General features: G+C 36.2%; 1 non-coding gene across 1 annotated transcript; it reads right to left on the minus strand.

Annotated features, from left to right (window-relative positions):
* Positions 1 to 517: 517 nt before the first annotated feature.
* TRNAM-CAU lies at positions 518 to 603 on the minus strand. The gene is given in 2 exon segments: positions 518 to 553; positions 566 to 603. It is a non-coding gene; the product is annotated as a tRNA-Met (tRNA).
* Positions 604 to 1242: the final 639 nt, after the last annotated feature.

Here is a 1242-nt window from a genome sequence, read left to right on the forward strand (position 1 = left end):
TGCATAAGAGATGATATTATGAATATGGTAACGACTTTAGGTTAGTAGAAATCTAGGATCATTACAATAACACCGGGCGGTGTGCCAAGGACAGGACGTTGATCCTCAAAGGGGTGGACAAAAGCCTGTGTGGTCAAAAGATGGAATGAACTTGGAGGTTTGTCGAAGACGCCCACTGTTCAATTGTTGGCCGCGGTTCAGAAGGCGAAGGAGGGAACGTGTGGTCGCCAAAGGGCGGCTGCTGTAGTGGAGTCGACAGAAGAATGGTCGTCGTACGTGCGCCGGAGCGGTAGTCGACTGTCGTTTTGTGCTGCTGACAAAAGGTGTCACCATGGTCGCAGGCTTGCTGAAGCACTCATCACATCCCACCGTCGTTTGTGGTTTGGCAGATCAGCGGAGGGGAAGAAGAAGATGAGAGAGATGAAACAAGATAATGAAATTTTATTTAAATTTAGAATCAATTTAATTAAATTATTTCCTCATATTGAAAAGTTAAAAGTGAAAAAAAAGCAAAAAATGGGGTGAGAGAGGCTCGAACTCTCGACCTCAGGATATCTCTTAATGCTATGAGACCTACGCGCTAGCCAACTGCGCCACCACCCCTATCTTGTAATGAAGTTATTTAAATTTTAAATTAACTAAAATATATTTTCATATTGAAAAGTTGAGTGAATCATATAAAATTGAGAAGAAAAAACCGATAAAAACTAAAAATAAAATAAAATAAGAAAAATGGGGTGAGAGAAGCTCATACTCTCGACCTTAGGATAACCCATAAAGCTATAAGACCTACACGCTAGTCAACTGAGCCACCACACTATTGTATTTATTAATTTTTTGATATTAAGAAAAAAAAATAATAATATAACCAAATATGACACAATATAAACTTTATATTAAGACATTTAAAACGATAGGTTTATGTTATACATAGAAACAGTAAAATTATTGGTTATTGGACTTAGGCGTGACATGCAATTTTCTAGGACTCGGTCTCAAAATGGTTGAAACTCAAGTTCTCATTCATAGTTTCAAATGTAAGTTTTGTCAGAGGAAACTTGCCTACTAAGACCTTCAACTTCACATACCACGCCCAACGTACCTAATAAAATTTGACTTAGACTCGTGTACGTATTTTTTTCTTTTTTCTTTTTAAAAAAGAAAACAAAAAAATCTATTTTCTATAAAATACGCGTAAAACAAAACTAACATTTTTCTAGAACATTGTTATATAATTCATAT

The sequence above is a fragment of the Cucurbita pepo genome, unplaced genomic scaffold (assembly GCF_002806865.2).
Source record: "Cucurbita pepo subsp. pepo cultivar mu-cu-16 unplaced genomic scaffold, ASM280686v2 Cp4.1_scaffold002126, whole genome shotgun sequence".
NCBI classification, from domain to species: domain Eukaryota; kingdom Viridiplantae; phylum Streptophyta; class Magnoliopsida; order Cucurbitales; family Cucurbitaceae; genus Cucurbita; species Cucurbita pepo.